General features: G+C 46.4%; 1 pseudogene; it reads left to right on the forward strand.

Moving 5' to 3' along the window:
• Positions 1-507: 507 nt before the first annotated feature.
• On the forward strand, positions 508-17,866 carry LOC149325468 (thiol S-methyltransferase TMT1B-like; annotated as a pseudogene).
• Positions 17,867-18,519: the final 653 nt, after the last annotated feature.

Raw genomic sequence — 18,519 nt, forward strand, 5'->3', positions numbered from 1 at the left:
GTGCACTGACATCGCACAGTACACGGGCCTCTAGAATTTCTCCTCCAAAGAAATTCCAGCCGCCGCGGCCGGGATCGAACCCGCGTCTTTCGGGTCAGCAGCCGAGCACCGTAGCCACTGAGCCACCGCGGCGGCCTCTACGCCGGTATGAAAAGCGACGGTACGGCAGAGTGGGTGCCTACAAAAAAAAAGCGAGAAAAAGCAGAGCAGCTCATTATTTCTCGTGTCAGTCACAAACAATCTATGCAAGTGTCAAACACTGCGATGGGGGGGGGGGGGGGGGGGGAAGGACAAAAGGTTTCCAACCTTTCGTTATGAAACTGTGAGCTCAGCTAAAGCAACGCTGCAACCAATAAACTACATCGGCGTAAACGACTCTCACAGTGCCTGGCAATGGCTGCAGCGGCTCGTGGTTACCGGAATCCTTTCCCCGCGTGCTTGAATAAAAAGCGTCCGTACAAGTGTTCCAATGCCTAGAGCGCCAGTGGTGCGAGAAAAGGAACAGACATGGCCCAATATCTGCTGACGCTGCTGTCGTTTCTGTGGATCCTCTGCGTCCACTTTTTAGGGCTTGTGCTTTTGCTGCCTCTGCTGCTCTCTCTCAAGGCTCGAGAGCTTTACTTTGTCACCTACTATCGGGTGGCGACTGTCCTCTGGGCCGATGGCTTACGCAAAATGCGGCGTCTCGCTCTGGAACCCCTGCAGTCACTTGAGTCGCGAGACCCTGAGCTCAAGAGGAGAGGTTCGCTCAGGGTGCTGGAGATAGGAGTGGGACTTGGAGGAAACTTCGAGTACGTGACGCGCCCTATCCAGTATACGAACCTCGACCCCAACAAGGAGTTCGGTTTGGCGTTCCGGACGGAACTCAAGAAGAACCCTAAGGTATGCAGGTGATGGTGTACCTTTGATTCCTCTCTAGTTCTCTTAGCCACACTGCTTCCCTGGCTTCGTTTCCTAGAGTAACCACATCTAGCATATGCAGTCAGACCTCTCAGCGTCGTGGAACATGTTGAACCCTGAAATGAAAACAAATATCTCAGCGCTCTTAAGTGTTTAACCCAGGATTAATGAACGCCTTTTTTAAGGCGGAAGCCTTTAATGTCTCATCGTTGTAAGCAGCAGTTGTCGACAGAAAATGTCACGCTTTTCAATTGGTGAAAACAGTCGTGACGTCACAGTGCGCGAATTTCAAACGGGGTTAATTGTACTTTAGCTAATAACCATGCAACCAATTGAAGGGATCGTATAGTGATGCTCCAAGTAAGTGGGACTGAGCTTAGTTAATTGCTTAATTGCCGAATTAGCCTAATTAGCTTTACTTGTCAGGCCATATAAATAAATAAAACCGATTAAGAAATTGGTCGAGCTCAGGAATCGAACCCTGCTCTTCGGCGTGCGAGACGAGCATGCTATCCACTCCGCCATGCCAGCTCGATGGTTTGGAATGAACAAAGGCGCGTCTAGTGAATACGGTGTCTTCACTCACTCTCATCCTCCTCCATTCCCTTCCGGCGAGGTTTGGGTGTCCACCGACAAATGAGGGACAGATACATTTCCTTTCCTCAAAAACCAATTTACCGACGAGCGAGGCGTAGTACCGAATGGGCGATGGCGTTCTATGGACTCCTTGGCAGCGTTGCAAGACGCTGTCGCGTTCCACTCTTAGGGGCGAAGCTTAACATCTTAACCACACATCAGTGACCACACTTTAGGTCAAGAAAGTGCCCCCCTGAATTTGTGAGACAGTTACTGCGTAATTTCCTTTCCTCAAAAAGCGTTGCGTTCAAAGGGCAAGGCATCGCGCCGAACGGGTGGTGGCGTTCCGTGGACTCCCTGGCAGCGCTACAACGCGCTGTCGCGTTCCACTCCTAAAGGCGAAGCTTAAGCGTCATTAATTAGCAGTTAATTAGTATTCAGGCATTAATCAGTAATTAACCATTAATTAGTGATTTGTCATCACTTAGTAATTACTACTCAATTATATGTGACGCCACCAGTGCCACAGAAACAGCGAAGGTGGTGCGGAAAACGCTTCCGCCTCTACCCACTTTAGACGGTCAAAGTGCCACCTGAATTTTTTATGCGAGTCTAGGACACGGTCATAAATGTAGACAAATGTACAAGATAACCGAGAGCGACAAGTTATTGTAACATCTTTTTACAAGCTCCTTAATCAAAGTCAAAAGAAGGGGGGCTATGTAACAGGTGTACACCCGTATTTCGCATATAAATGACCATCAATGATGTAAAGGAAGAGAACCAGAAACCCTTAACACATTTAGGCCGAGTGGCTGAGTCAGACAATGGAGCTAATTTTTATTCAGTGTTTGCGCTGCTACTCATATGAGGCATCTCATCTTTTCTTTAAGAAAAAAAGCTGATTAATATACTGCACCTTATTCCATGTTGTGTGCTCGAAATGAAACCAACAAAAGAAGCGAATTACTGAGAAAACTCGAGCTTAGGATGCTTTCCCTCACAGGAAAACGCAATTGAGACGGCTGGATGTTTAAAGCCAAGGGTGTATTACATATGTCACTCGAAACGAAGAGAAAAAAAAAACTGTCGGGTGTAGAAGGGAGCTCAGTGGAGGAATGAGATATAGATATTTGCTTGAATGAATGAAATAAAGAAAATGTCGAGTCTGATTTTAATGGCGCTGATTTTGTACCATAGCACTAACTATAGTAGGATACAACTTAAAAAAACAGCAGTTGCTAACACTGGGCTGCGGTCCGCAGCGTCCTGTATTACTCCGCTGGCCAATCGCAACAGTAAGCGAAATCAGTTTTTGAATGTTTAACTATATCAAGCAATCCATGTAGCAAAAGTCTCGAGGTCATAATTCTTTGCTTGTGATAAGCTTTTTTGTTTACGTAACAAGAAGCGTTTAAGCAGCGGGCTACTTTTTCTTATGGAGGAATTTTGTGTGCAGAGGCTGAATGTGGGCGGAGCTTCACTGAAGACGTAAGTTGTATTCGACTATAGGCACATAAAATTTAATCTTCTTACGCTGTGAGAATATCCGGCCTAGCTGTAGTTCTTGGAGCCTTGGAGCGCTGGCTTCGAGAAAAAGGACGCTAGATTGTCTATATGATCGGAGACTCAAGGCTTTATGAAAACTCTTCACAGGAAGTTTATAGACCGTTTTCGGCGCGAGGAGGAAAATAGCCTCGAACCGGCGCGCGCGCGCCACCGCTTCTCCTCCTCCTCTCCTCCTGGTATGCGCGGGCGGCGAGCTACGCGTTGAGTAACGTTCGTGTCCTGCCGTCTTTTGCACGAGAAAACAGCTTTTACGTGCTTTGACGCTCACTGTGAACATGAATCGTGAGCCGAGGTCATCAGGATACCACTGCGCTGTTGTTGACTGCACCAACTACTATCGCAAGCGGAAAAAACTAGCCTTGTGCACAACATGAACAGCCGCAGCGTCAGTGCGGCTGCGACCATCTGCATCGCTTTCCATCAGATGAAGACGAGCGATGTCTTTGGCTGCCTAGCGTTAACAGAGAAGACTTTGTGCCTCCTTGATGTCACGTGCTTTCTTCTCCAGCAAATAAAAAATGTTATGTGGCATCCGCACGTGTGGCCACTTCAGTCAGTGACAACACTTGGATGCCTGTACAGCTTGTGACCTGCAGACAAGTATGAAGGTCACAAAATCAGAGCAATAGAAGTAGATAGCTCAGATAAGCAGAAAAAAGACCTCTCCGAAGTTATTGGTGCATACTAAATATGACAGCAAATGATATGCGATATTACAGCACTGCCGAGTAAGCAGTATTGTTGCAGCAGTGTTGTTACCTCGAACAACCGGGCCTTGGCAGAAGCAAAAGAGCGTGCTCACTGCACCAGTCGTCAAGATACCAAAGTCTGCAAAACTTGTGTGAAGACACGTAGCGTGCTTAACGACGACCTTAAACGCGCTTGCTCATCAAAGCACAATCGAGCTGCGGGCGGCGTGGCGAATTTCTACTGCCGCGTGGCAAATACCCATGCAACCTCTCATCTAACTTTCTCTGTTTTGTGCGGACATTTATTTAGGGCCGCAACACTTTTCTTTCGACGAGTGAAGAGTGGACACGTACGCGAAAATAGTGGCGAGGCAGCGAGAACGAGCATTGCTCGCGCTCGCTCTGTGACCAAGCCCCCAAGCAAGCAACGGTGACATACGCGATGTCAACTAACGCAGACAGTGCTTTCGTTCGGTGCCTGCATGCTCAGGCTTAGTAAACATTCTCGCACCTAGACCTGCTCGTAGGCGAGCATTTATCTCGAAGTGATAACCAGTTGAAACGCAGAGAGGACACCAGGTATCAAGCGCCTGAATCTGGCACGACGCGTATCTCGCTGAGAAGTGCACTGTAGTACCTGCCTGAAATTGTCAAGTGCATACGGGTCAGCTTTCCCGAAGGAAATTCATCATCGTGAGTGGTCCAACAATGCAGTACGCGTCTGCGCACCACGCACACTTAAGCAAAGTGCGGCTAACGTAAACATTCATGAAGTGACTTTGTTATGCTGGCTGGTAATCGTAGTCTATCGAACTCAGATAGCATAAAAGAAGCTTGGCGGCTGCCTGTGTCACTTCTTCGACCGCCGTCGTAGATAGCGGTGCGACCGTTGCTGTGCACTAGAGCAAACAAACAACTCGTAAACAAATTTCGTTTGCCTAGGTCAATCATCGGAACGACGGTGGAAGTTCCTCCTGCCCCATAATTCGATTTAGTTCCGGCCATCAATCAACCAAAGGGCGGCTCGACAAGCTTTTCCTGTCACCCAGGCGCTTTTCTAGCATACACACACACGCGCAAAAAAAATCACAAGCTCCGAAACGCCAATTTGCGACGCCGCCGTACTGCACCGTGGGCGCAGCACAAATGCGCGCGCGCATACCAGCATGGCGCTAGGGACAAGAACAGCACATAGACGGCGCCACCTCCCCAAAATGGCGGCGCCCTAGATGAAATGGTCTATAGAGGTGTCGGCACTAGAGATAATACGCAGCCGGGCTGTACAACCAATGAAAGTCCGGGAGGCCACGTCCCAATGATGGAGCATGGCGCGCCTCACTCCAGTCCTCGCCAAACAGAGCGCAAATCTCTAATGAAAAATAGAGGTTTCAGAGGGCGTGCATGAAAAGTGCTAGAAAAGAGTGCGGTCAGTGAAGAGGGTTGTAACGCAATAGTTCACTGCATGATGGCTTCTTTTGGCGAGACCAAAGGCAAGTTGTGCGCACGCACAGAAGGGTGATGAAGTGTTCAGGCAATTTACAGTCTGCTTAAAAGGTCAATAGTGTCTAAATACGCAAATAAGAATATGATTGTACGTCGCTGCTGTCTGTAGCAGCCGAAAGGACTTAATATAGAGTCCATTGTGAGGGGTACATCGGTGATTGACTGCATGTATTCTTCACAGCACGCACGTTCGTTGGCGTATGCTGGACAATGGAAGAGAACAAGAAGTACTGTAGCAATGGCGCCGCAGTTGTCACGATACGGATTGTATGCATGCTTGAAACGGTATCGTTGGCTATTTGTAAATGGAACATTAAGACGGAGACGACGATAAATTGTTTCTAGATTATGCGGAAGCCCGAGTGGTAGGCTTGATTTGAGCTGTGGGTCGTTGAAATGGAGAGATCAGTAACGATGACTTGCCGAGTTTGAGACGCGGTTCTTTTCATCCTTGGTATATCGTGTGGCTAGTTGGGACGCATTTGGTTTTGTGAAGATGCACTTATAGTTACGATACTTTAGACCTATGCGGGGCGCCTCGTCTCCTCTCTCGTTGGCGATGATGCCGCGGTGAGCTAAAGTGGGTTGAAAAATTATACAGTGGCTGATTAGTGAAAGATGAATAGTTAGTTGGCTGCTTTGAGGGTTTCAAAATGGAAATAATTTTAGCCCCCTTCCACTCCGCAGGTACCTCACCAGTAAGCCAGGAAGAGCTGTAATATTCTTACAGGCGAAGCCGGAAATTTTTCGTTAGCTTTGCAAGGGCTTCATAGCCCACCATATCATTGCCCGCGGACGCTAACTTGATTGACTCAGCGATAACTGTGTTTAGTTCTATTATTGTGAACGGTTGGTGCACCAGAGGTACGGCCGCCTGTGGGAGGTACGATTGAAAATGTGTCTGTTGTCGAAGGCTGTGAACACGCTGGTAGAAGCCTGCAGAATTCTTCCGAGGTTTCTTAGAGAGATTTCTGTTCATCCAGAGATATAGCAGAGAAGGGTTAAATCTGGTGAGGAGGCGTCGAACAGTCCGCCAGATTCTGGCAACGGGTTTTCATACATACAATGTTGAGAAGAAGTCTTGCAACCTTTGTCGATCAAGTTTTTCAAGGTAGCGCCTAGCGTGTCTCAGTGCCCGTCGGCAGGTCCGAAAATCCTCAAGGGTTTTTGTGTGCAAATATTTCCTTTCGGCACGCCTGACCATGACACACAGCCTTTCGTATTCGACATCATTTCGCGCTACTGTGCAACTTTTGGCTGTCATTTGCGTGCTAGATTCCAGGAAGTGAGATAATGTGGAGACTAATTCCGCGTTTTATGTTTTAGCTGTAATTCCGCTGCTCACTGTATTCTTGTAAGTATTCCAGTTTGTAGATTTATAAGTTTCCGCTTTGGTGACGTATGCGCATCACCAGAGCATGCGAGAATTGAGTTAACGATCACTGCCCCGTGCTTCCATATCAATACACGGGGATATGTTTTAAGTAGCCACAGTTGTTGCCAAGGTCACATCAATGCAGCTGGCAGTCGTCACACCTTGGAGGTAAGTTATGCTGCCGTCGTTTAGGGGCTTATTTGTGTACTTCGCGAAAAAAATAGACATGTTTCGCGTATCGCGCACTTGTGTGAGAGCTGCCCCAGATTTCATTGTTAGCGTTAAAATCTCCTCAAATAATGTGGGGCGAAACCCATGTCGATAATAAATGTTCAAGCCTCGGTATACCTAACGGCTTACCTGGCTCCTAACATGCACCAATGAGAGTGTAGACTTGCCTACAAATTGCTGTCAAAGCACATACGTACTCGTTGTCTCTGCGAGGCAGGACTTCAACCAAGGCAGCCGGAATATCCTTGCGGAAGCCTATCAGCAACCATCAAGTCATCTGATCGCTGCGAATGAAGGATGTGGTAGCTGTTCAATCAGAACTGGCCGCCAACACGCGATTGTGATATCACGATTAAAGGAAAGTGCTACGCTCCCACCAGCTGTCGAAGGTCTGAAAGTTTCTTTTGTAGACCACCAGCGTTCCACTAATATATGGTGCATTTGTTGAAGATGCTCTGAATGAGGCAAGCTTCTAATGGAGATGAAGGGCAATGAAGATGAGGCAAGCTTGTTGCAGCAGCAATGATTACTGCTGTGTTGAGATGCGCCCCTGTAGGCCGTAAGATGCCAACACCCACGGCTCTATTGCCAGAATACCCTCATCTCGGGGAAACTTACTTCTTGACGAAAGGCTTGCGTGGACGAAAGCCTTTATGGCTGCAAACAACTTAGGTATCAGCAATTCCGAAATAACTCGTTTTATTCCACTTCACTGCATTTGCTATGTAATCCTATCACGTTGCGGTGCCTTAGGTTGAGGGCTGGAGTTGTCATTTATTGCGTCTTGTGTGGAAGAAAGGGTTAACTGCAAAATACGCCGAGATCGAGGGATTGCGACGCTTTTTCCACGCAGCAGCTGCGTAAGAGTTTACAGTTGTCTTGTCTTGAGTTTGTTGATCTAGGTCTTGCATAGATGCAAAAGCAAATTCACGATTCTGTGGTGGGTCATGACGTCAGGACGGTTTTTTTTGTACTTGTTCTACTGTGCGTGCAAGCGTAGCGCCTTTCTTTTTGGGACACCCTCCATAGGAGGCGGGGTGTGGGACGTCGCGATTTGCGCATTTTGTGGAGCTCTCGACGTACATTCCCTGTGGATGAGTTGAGATGTGTCCATGTCACTGGTATTTGAAAGGTTGCGTTCCTGGCCCAGAGAATTCAGTGACAAGGTAGCAGGAAAAGCCCAGTGTAACCCGCTTAGCCAGCGGGGAATTTTTGGCGAATTTCAATATTACGGTACGGCGGATATCTATTTGAAGTTTTCACCGTATTCACGATTTTAAGTGGTCAGTCTCCTTGCTGACTCAACGCCTAGCTCACGGAGCTACGCAATCGAGTTTTCGTTCCAGTAATTTTATCATTTCATCATCATTTATCATCATTTATTGTCCCTTAAAGGCCACTATCGGGGTATTACATAAGGGGGGAGCGTATACAAGATAGATGTGGAAAACAAAGGTCGCAAAAATATAACAATGCAATATAGGAACATAAAGAGAAGCAAAGAACGCGATAGTTAAAACGGTGCAGGTAAAAAATGCCTTTAGGCCCCAAGCACCACACACGTCGGCGAAAGGTTAGGGCAGCAAAACTCAGTACAGGAAAAAGGATTTCATGTAAACACAAATCGAAGAAAGAAAAGACATGTCAACCCAGGTGATCTAACACCATTGCCTTAAACCTTTTCGCATCGTGCACATTTGTTAGTGAGTCGGGCTGAAGGTTCCATTCTTCAATTGCGGTCGGAAAGAAGGACTTGTTAAAAGCTCGACAAAAGCATTTGTTGGGCGAGTTGGTGTTTTTGATGATCCATAACTACAGCGCAAACGACAGGACAGAGATGAAGAAGGGACACCACGCAGCGCTGTGTGGTGTCCCTTCTTCATCTCTGTCCTGTCGTTTGCGCTGTAGTTATGGATTGTTAAAAGCATTGGTGGAGCCATGAAGTCGTTGGACGCTTTTAAATTAAAAAGGCGGCGCGATGTACGAAAGGGAGGAGATATAATGGATCCACGGAAATAGGTGGAATTGAAGTATAACTTATGAAACAAACAAAGGCCCGCAACTTTTCGTCTGAGAGCTAAGGAAGTGAGGTCAAGTGATGATTTAACGGAGCTTATGCTGGAATGAAAGTCGTATGTTGATGATATGAAGCGTGCTGCACGGTTCTGGACGGCTTCGAGCATGTTAATTAGGTAGGACTGATGAGGACTCCAGATCGCGGATGCATACTCCAGCCTACTGCGGACAAAAGTTTCATATGCCAGTTTACGTATGTTAGCGGGGGAAGAGGGAAGTGATCTTCTAATAAAACCAAGTGTACGTGAAGCGTCGGCCGTGATTTTTGTAATATGATCAATCCAAGTTAATTTGCTATTGATTGTGATGCCAAGGTAAAGATAAGGGGTCTTCAGAAAATAAAGAGTAAGGATAAGTTAAATTGGAGCGTTTCCGAGAAATTTGCATAAAACTACACTTCCTAATATTCAGTTCCATCATCCATAAAGAGCACCAATTTTCGATGAGCTTCAGATCGTTTTGGAGGGCAGCTTGATCGTCTTTAGTATTTATACGCCGGTAGATAATGCAGTCATCTGCGAAAAGACGGATGGTGGATGAGATGTGTGGGAGGTCGTTAATAAATATTAAGAAGAGAAGCGGACCCAACACAGACACCTGTGGTACTCCGGAGGAGACGGAAGTATAATTTGAAGGAAGTCCGCCTATTACGGTGAACTGAGAGCGAGCTTTGAGAAAATTGTGAATCCAGTCTAAAACAAGTGGGTGAAGGTGAAGGCCTGAAAGTTTGAACATAAGACGTTGATGTGGGACACGGTCGAATGCTTTGGAAAAATCAAGATAGATGACATCGGTTTGGAACAAAGAATCAAGGTTTAAGTGAAGGTCCATGGTAAACTCAAATAACTGTGATTCACATGAAAAGCCGTGACGAAAGCCATGCTGATTTTTGAAGAAGAAGGAGTTAGAATTCAGGTGGGATGTAATATGCGAGTATATAATATGCTCAAGAAATTTACATGGTATGCAAGTTAATGAAATAGGACGATAATTCGACGGGTCGCTCCGGCTGCCAGCCTTGAACACAGGAAAGACTTTGCAGGAAAGACTTTGTTAATTTTCCAGTGACTAGGTACGGAACTGTTCGCAAGAGATTGATCGAAGATTATTTTTAGAAAATGAGAAGATACATTTTTTGTAGCTTTTAGTATCTTGGCAGGGACGTTGTCCGGCCCGGCAGCACTGGATAAGTTTAATTTGTCTATCAGAGCACAAATGCCAGCAGTAGTAATGTTTATAGGGGCCATCGCAGAAAAGTTAAAAAAATCTTGGTGTGATGTATTCCAGGCGGGTTCATGTGTGAACACTGATGTAAAATAGGAGTTCATGACATCAGATAAGCTCTGCAGGCACCTGTGAACCATCTGGATATAAAAGGGTAATGCAATGAGTGTGGCCTGATTTGGGTGATAACATCCGCCAGAATTTCTTTGGGTTTGTTAGTAGAATGCCGTACAGGTCATTGTGGAAAAACTTTCTTTTTGTACACCTTAGGAGACGAGTGTAATCCTGTAGGCACGAGAAATATTTCTTCCATTTATAAGCCAGTGCAGTTCTTTTAGCTTCACGAAAAAGACGCTTTTTCTTTTGACAAAGCCTCCTTAAGGAGTTAGAGTTCCAGGGCTTGTTGGAGTCGCCGCGAATGCATATCAGCGGAACATAGGTTTCGACCAGATTTGAAAGTTTGTTTTTGAAAGTTAGCCAGTTTTCTTCGGCAGACCTATTAGATGCGCACTGCTTGAAGCGAAGAAAAAAGTTCTCAAGCTCTGAGTTGATACGGGCGAAGTCTCCATTTTTATAATCGCGAATGAACTTGACAGAGCGCTGCCGTTGGGGAAAGGGGAGTGATAGGTTGACAATAACTGTGTTGTGGTCGCTGAAAGGTATTTTCTCAATTTTCCCATAGCTTGCCCCGCACGAGTATGGGACGGGGGCCGCTACAGCCACTTCAGCCAGTTATGTCAAGACGGTTCGCGGCGGGCAGCGTCAGTGCAGAAACCATCATGCCTCCCTCCTTGTTGAGACTATGTCTAAGCACTGTTCATGGGCCGATATCACAACTGCCTTTGTAAAGACGTTTGGGTTGGCTTTCCATAAATATCTTCCTTCTTTTGCAGGCAAAAAGACGACCGGATTTCCAGCAGCACGTCCTTTCTTATAAGACACGACCGTCAATGCGGTCTGCTCCTTGTCCTCTGCATTTTTGCCTAAACGCACGCCGGTTGCATGATATTTGATCGGTCTCTTCTTTGCATGTTCGTGGGCCGTGGCCGCGGCCACAGTAGCCGCTGCGACTACTGTCGGCGGTGTGTTGTCATTTGCCAGAGTGGCCGTGAGTCCAGTATGGGATGCAGCCAGTGACGTGGCGTCTGGGCGGGCACGGTGCAGAGCGCTCAGAAGGCCGCCCGATGCACTTTTTGCGGTGGGCCAGAACCCGCCGATCATCGCACGATTGATGCGCAACAATCATTTACTCGTGTAGAAAAGCACCAAGAAACTGAAATTAGGGCCTCCGCTGAGAGGCACAGGCCACTAATCATCCTCTACCTCGTTTTCGGAAGTTGCGCAGAGCTCAAATAATCTCGTCGCCTCCTCAGGAATCAAAGGAAACAAAAGAAGAAAAGAGAATGCTTCCTCCGTTAGGGCAGCTTTGAGCTCATCGGCCTCCATTAGTTCTTGCGGTGCGAGCGCGTACTTGGCACGTTAGCGCCCCAACGAACGGGGTGCACTCGGACTCTGTAGAATGCCTCGCGCTGTTTCCCGCCCACGTGGAATTATTACAGGTGTTTCCTTCACTCGCTGAGTTACGTCACTCGCTGCTCGCTATAAAACACCCCACGTATGTTGGATGCATGGTAATGACGGGCGCATTTGGTTTTGTACCAGGCAATACGATACAGAAGGGGATGTTTTACTGAAACTGCCCCCTATGAACAGCTCCCGTCATTGTCGTAATCAGAGTGGTACTCAGTTGCTCAACGTCGCAGCCGCTGGTCTACAGGTGCCTCGGGAGAGCAAATACTAGCCGAGAGGCAATTACACCAGCCATAATTTTATTGCGAAGTGAAATGGCTCGGTCAGTATGTTTAGCAGAGAAATGCAAGAAAAAATAAAATGCGCCACATCTTTTTGGATTTATTTCTTTAGAAGGATGTCACTTTTGACGCTGAGCAATAGACTGTTTTATAAAGTCCAGTTTTTCTTTTATGTATATATTGTAAAACATTCAGCCTCAGTATTGTCACCTGAATTGCGATGGCTCCCGTCCCATTACCGCAGCTGTTTTGGTAGTGGAAGGCAGTAAAGCATTGCTCCTAGCTGCTTAATGTCTCAATAGTTGGAACAAAAAATTTCATAGTGATATATAGTATTTTTATAGTGACTAGTCAGCCATTCGAGCGAGGGGAAATGCAAAGCTCTGTCTACAGATCAGGCGGGATAAAAAAGTTCGAGCAACTCAATTGTAAGTGTCTATTGGCTGTGACTGCAATGAAGAAGATGCGTTTTTCGTTTAAGTGATCCTATATACACAGTCTACAAAATTACATTCAAGGATGTACTTCTTATGAAATTTATAGTGTTTCTAAAACATACTAAATATCCCGGAGCGAATGTTTTTTTGTAAGACACCGAAGACTTTGAAAAACGAGGCTTGGGGTGTGGAATGATCACGTTTCCATGTACCGCGTTACAAGGAATTGAATATGGTAACAAATTACATTTTCTCTGGGTTTCGTGCTTCATTTATTACTTTTTCAAAGATCTAAAGTTCTCGCTGATTCAGTTACCACTCTTTCAGGAACCAATTTTTACAATTCATTGCATTTATTTTTAAAGAGAAGGTTTCAACCTGTTTACAACTTCAAGAACCAGAACTCGTAACAAATCCTGGTATAGCATGGAATTACCTAAAAAATTCCGGAGCAAATGGACACGTATTCCTAATCTCTACCGAAGGGCCCAATATCCAAAAAGTGGGAAGTGCACACCAGCTGCTCCTTGAGAGTGCTAATATAAGCGACGCAATCTTGAATTCTAACAGAAAGCTAATGAGATGCTAGCGATGCTAATGAAAAGAGCTTCAGGAAGATTTTCTTGCCAAATCCGACGCATTCCAAAAGGCGAGAAAAGGCGGTCACGAAGAAAGTCGTTTGCTCTTTGACTTGTCATCTCGTCATTATCCACAACTTTGTTGTAGTCAGGGGCGTCAAAAAATCTGGCATAGCGCATAGACGTCTCGCCATCTTGAATCTGTGCCCTATGTTGTTTGAGTGAATGGCACTTTCAGAAGCGCCTTCCGATAATGGTTAGATGAAGGAGACAGTTTTTGGACTCGCTCTTCGCTCTTGCACAGCTTCGTATCCGCATTACCGGGCTTTAACCCGCATCTTTCAAATAACACAGACGAGGCGAGAATTCGGAGTAACCGGCCTGCAATTTGTCAGCAGTTGGTTGCTAGTAAGACCTAGCGACATATGGACGGGCTCAGGTGCTTTGCGGACTTCCCAGAAACGCTTATACCCAACTTTACATTGCGTTGTGGGGTTGCTCTGAACGAAAAACTGTTTTTGAAAATTTCAGTGTTTCTTACTTTTGTTTTGGCTATGACAAGAACCGACAGCAGTTTTTTTTCCCCAATTTTTCTAGGCTTTTTCAGGCGGTCAAATTGAACTGACAATCGTCAACTCCGACACACACTGTCCTTAATTTTAAGTACACAGTGTTTCTTACATGTAAATCTCCAGGACACTGGACAACTCAACTTTTAAAGCTTTCCTGCATACCACACTGACTTGTATTCACCCCGTTCAAAGGCCTTGCACTTCGTTTTTGGTTAGTTTACTTATTTCCCGCGCTTTTTATTTCTGCTTTTTTCTCGGAAAAATTCTTCCTAACACAGAGTACGATGTCAGCGCTGTTTCAACATCGCCATAATTGCTGTCTTTCTTTAAAGGGACACTATTTCATCAGTACCAAACCTGCCAGCCAGATTGTCTGGGCGTTCAAGGTTCTTTATAAGATCAGAGCTTGGTGAGTCCCATTCCGCGCGAGCGTACTACAGTATAGAACGAACATTTGAATTCTCAAGTTCTTCTTTTACTCTCGCTATGCATTTGTGAAAATGGTGTAAAATAAGGTTCAGTCCTCTAGAATATTTTAAAGCTAGACATTTTATACATCTATGCAATGCTAATGTTTTGACCGCTATACACCGTATCGCTGTGACATTTCAAGAACACGGGTGTCAAGAAGACCGGCCTTTAATGCACATGCCTTCGGGTGACCATATCAGCTGAAATTTAGAACTACTGCAAAAAAAAATATGAATTCAGATGATACTGTTGCGCACGCTTTGCAAAAGTATTCATTCCTGCCTACTCGAAAAAAACACTGCAGCACCATTTCAAAAATAAAACAAAATTTTGTGTAGTTTTGTCGCATCTGGCGATTTTTTTTCTTTTTGGTTTGGTTTATGGGATTTAACATCCCAAAGCGACTAAGGCTATGAGAGACGCCGCAGTGGAGGGCTCCGGAAATTTCGACCACCTGGGGTTCTTTAACGTGCACTTACATCGAACAGTACACGGGCCTCTAGAATTTCTCCTCTAAAGAAATTCAACCGCCGCGGCCGGGATCGAACCCTCGTCTATAGGGTCATTTTTTTTCTTTTTTTTTCTTTTTGTGGTTCTTGTAGCACTGTAGTTATTTCTGTAGAACTTTTGGCAGTAACTACAGAAATTTATGTTGATACAACAAACATTTCTGTTGTTACTGCAAGTTTTTGGTTCAAAATATATTGTGACGACGGAAGCGTTTATGTTTTTTTTGGAGTGGTCATTAGGTTCCGTTAAATAAATATACCGCGTTAATCTCGGGAAGCAATTTCGGACCTCATCAACGCCACGAGGTAGTACGCAGAAAGAGCCCCATTTTTTCAATGAAACAGCATCTTACACGGATTCCAAGAATTTGCGCGGCTCCAAAATACCGTCGGTAGAATTACGGCGACAGTCGTGGAATTCCCCCATGTTATTCAGGCAAGCAGGCCAGGCCTAAACCCAAGTTGAGGGTTCGCAGAAATATTCCTTCGAAGATTCTGAGCACGATTGAGATCACTGCTGCAAATTTACAAGTAACCGGCGGGGCAGAATGTGTGCTTCCTGGTTGGGTGTCTTTAAGGCAAATAAGGCTTATTACTGCTTATTAATGTCTTCTCCAGATAGAGCTTTAGCGCTGGGTCCACGGCTACGGCGAAGACATGGCAGAGCTGTCCACTGGCTCTTTCGACGTGGTTATGTTCAGCTACTTGTTGTGTTCCGCCAGAAATCCAAAGAAGGTGCATGAAGAAGTCAAGCGAGCGCTCGTCAAGGTACGTGGGCCAGCAAACTAATTTTTATGGGCTTCCTGAGATATCATGTATGCAAATTTCGGACGCTGTAATACTCTAGAGCAACTTTTCCTGACAATAGCTGGGTACTCACGGAGCCGAAACGCGGTGTATCTTCCTGCATAATACAATCTCTGCTTTCGGTTTATAGTTATCTCTTAAAGCAATGTCCATGGTTTATGCTGTTATTTCAGCATATTTCTAGCACAACAGCCCACTTTCAACATGAAATCCGAGGAAAAAAGCTTTTTCTGTTTTTTAAATGATGTATAATGCTACTAAGGGCAGCTTTTTTTCACAGCAAGCCATTTGTGATGCACGTCTGTTCATAAGAAGCTTGAGCAGTTTCGAGCTACATGCACCTTGCTGCTACAATGGCTTACAAGGCCGACGGGTTCGAGTTTCCGCCCCAGTTTTGAAGCGAAAAGCATCACTAGGCTAGTCAACACCGCGCTTCGCGTGAGTCAGAGGCCAGATTAGCCACTTCTGCGCATGCGCGAAACCGAGCGACGTCACGCACGGCGCAGGTGGTCGCCGTCGCCACCGCCGCCGCTGACTCCATCGCCAGACCTTTCGCTGCCGCCGCGCGCTGCTGTACATGTGCGCCGCCGCTTCTCCTCCTCGCCACCGTTTGACCTTTCGCCGCAGCCGTGCGCAGTGCGTATTTGAAAGGAGGGGTATATAAGGTGCGCTTGCCCGTAGAACAGGCGCAGACACTCGCCATGGAAGAAGAAGCAACAGTCGGACGGCGCAGAAACACAGATCCAGAAGTGGTAGCTTGGAAGTAGGCAGAAAAGCAGTGAGAGCTTTTCGCTACGAGATATCCAGGATTAACCTTATATAAGCCATAGCCAATTGTTTTGGTCTTCGTAATGATTGGTATGGGAGCTTTTTCGCAAATGCGTCATAAAAATGACATAGCTGTTCTCTTTCGCAGCTAGTTTGCGGTGGTCACGCGTCACGGCAAATAAGAAGTGAGAAGAAGGCTGTAAAGTACTTTATTAGGCGACAGCTTGGACGCTTTCTCAGGCGGCGCTCATGCAGGTGCTCGCTTTTTGTAGGGCTACTGCTGACATCACTTGGCGTGTCATCATGTGCCGCACTCGGCTCACCCAGAACGCCGGCAGGCGTCGCACTCGGCCCAATTAGAACACCTGTACTCTTCACTTCTTCCAGCGCAAATTGGAGAGTCACGATGGCTGGTATCGGTCAGGCGGCTTCCCGACTCATTGAGGGTACCGCCTCTTAGGGCTGTTTTCGCTGAGCACTGGTGCAGGGCTAGTTGCGCAGACCGCGGTTGGTGAGGGTGGCGGACAATTTGAATGTTTTGGATAACAGATGTCGGTCTCCTCCCCCACCGCAAATGGTGACGGCGTGTTCGCAGCCGAGGCTCGTAGCAGATGGCCCTTGTGTCGCTTCCACGTGCAGAATCCGTTCGGTGTCTGCACCTTGACCTCGTACGACACTGGTCCGGTGCGCTGCAAGATAGTTGCTTTCAGCCATCTTGGTCCGCTCCTGAAATTGCGCACCCAAACCTGTTCATTCACTTGAAACACAGTATGATAAGCACTTCGCCGCGTCGTTTGCTGGAACTGGCTTGCTCTGACTGCACGCGACAGGGCGGGTTTTGAAGCGTCCAAACGAGTGCCAAAGAAAACATAAGATCGTTTTTGAAGTGTCGTCGCATGCAGTGTGTTCCGATATGCCATCAGGAATTTGGATAATATTTTTTCAAGGCTTTCTATTGCTGGGCCATAGGCCCAGTTCCTTACGATTCCTTACGAGTTCCTTACGATACCGGGATGTCCCTGGTGTAGCTCCTGCAAAACGGGAAGTTGCGGCTTTAGTGGCACGATCACTCACATGCCATGTATCAGGCGCCCTTCGTGGATAGTCAGTTCACTGCGCGTGTCAAAGTTGGGTTTCAGCAATATATCAGCATGCGAAGGCCACCCTCTCTTGGTGAAGTTAAAGACTGGGATGAGAGGAGGATCCCGAGCTGTGTGACGCGCGATATATTTGCTTGTCACAGGAAGAGAAGCCAAGCGAAGCGCATAAAATGTCTCACTCGTGTTGTCCTCACCGTCAGTTATTCCCAACGCATGTCGCGAAAAACAATCCGCGTCCATGTTGTCGGCTGACTTTCGGTAGACAAGGTTATACTTGTAAGCTGAAAGCTTTACTACCCACCGTTGTAGTTTTGCGGACGCCATCGCTGGGATGCCGCTCTTCGGGACAAGAATCGTTTGTAGCGGCTCATGGTGATTGATTAACGTAAATTGCCTACCATAAATATAGAAATGAAATTTCTTGATGCCGAAAATTAGGGCAAGCGCCTCCTTTTCAATCTGGCTATAGTTCTCTTCTGCATTTCATAGAGTCCTGGAAGTGTAAGCAATTGGTCTTAGCGTGTTGTCTTTCATAACGTGCGATAACGCGGCTGCAGCGGTAGTGCCGTGTCATAGTGCGCGAGCATTTAGGCTGATGACGACACTGCTTTGATGGCTTGAAATGAGTCCTGGATTTTCGATCCAGGGACCGGGAGACGTCCTTCTGTAACAATCTGTGGAAGGGTTTTGCAAACGTTGCCAGTTTCGGCGTAAACTTGCCATAGTAGTTAATGAGACCTAGTAGGGAACGCAGCTGTGCCACGTTAGTAGGCGTCGGGGCTTTCAGGAGAGCTTCAACTTTTTTGTTTGTTGGCTTGACGCCAGTCTTACTGATAATATGCCCAAGATACTGAAGGCTTTCCTTGAAAAACTCGCATTTCTGGCTCTTGACTCTGACACCTTTTCGCGCTAGTGTTTAAAAAACAGCTTCGAGCTTTCTTAGGCGCTCTTCGGCAGTAGCTCCTGTAACAAGAATGTTGAAGTTGAAGCTGAAGTTGAAGTTTATTTCAGTATTATGAGTACTGAGGACACGCAGACAAAAAGCCATACTTGGCTTGACGAGGTCCGCGCTCCGTTACAGGGCATACAGCATAACAGCTTAACAAACTACATTGCACCATGAGAATGCACAGACAATAAATGCAGATCATTCTAAATGAGAGAAGAACCAGCAATTATAGAGGATAACACTAAGCATATAATGAGAAGCATTTGGAGGCACTTATACAATAGGTAAAGCGCGGGAATTTAACAGGGTTGGTAGTTTGTGCGACAACATTTGGTGTCCATAATTAGTGCGGGCTCTTGGCACCTGTCAGGGTA

Source organism: Amblyomma mixtum, chromosome 10, assembly GCF_055824585.1.
Source record: "Amblyomma mixtum isolate Tamu chromosome 10, ASM5582458v1, whole genome shotgun sequence".
Lineage (NCBI taxonomy): Eukaryota > Metazoa > Arthropoda > Arachnida > Ixodida > Ixodidae > Amblyomma > Amblyomma mixtum.